This window comes from Lepisosteus platostomus, chromosome 1 (genome assembly GCF_059453375.1).
Source record: "Lepisosteus platostomus isolate fLepPlt1 chromosome 1, fLepPlt1.hap1, whole genome shotgun sequence".
NCBI classification, from domain to species: Eukaryota; Metazoa; Chordata; class Actinopteri; order Semionotiformes; family Lepisosteidae; genus Lepisosteus; species Lepisosteus platostomus.
The window spans coordinates 13981180-13981727 of record NC_142611.1 but is presented as its reverse complement, the minus strand read 5'-3'; positions in this window follow the sequence as shown (position 1 = coordinate 13981727).

Sequence of the window (548 nt, the reverse complement as noted above, 5' to 3'; positions counted from 1 at the left end):
CTGAATGGTTACAACAGTGATAGGAGTATAGGAACTTACAGGAAATCTACATATGAATTATATACATAAAAACAAACTAAAACAGAGATTTAACCAAGATAATTATTGGCTCCCATGATCTAAGTGTCTGTGTTCTAGCGCTATGGTGGTGGACTGTGGAATTTCCTAAAATAAAATGACCAAAAGCAGAAAAGCCCTTTGAAGCCGAAAGAGAGCACCAGATGTCAGCCAACATTGTGCTCTCATTTTTGGGCAGCTGTAGTACCTGCCAACCAGATCTTTTATTTACAATAAGGATTCTTTCAAACATGAATCATCATTAAGTAAAAGTAACTGTGGTGAACAGGAGATATCTCTTTCTTGTGTCCCAGATAAAGAGGAACACATTTTAATCTAAAAAGTTTGGGCCTCTGGACATTCCTAAACCTGGCGAAACAAGATTCTAGTTAATGCCCTTTGTACACTGTGTACAATAAGGGGAATCAGATAGATACATTAAAATTATGTGTGGTTCAATACATCCTATTAACACATTTGAAATGGATCAT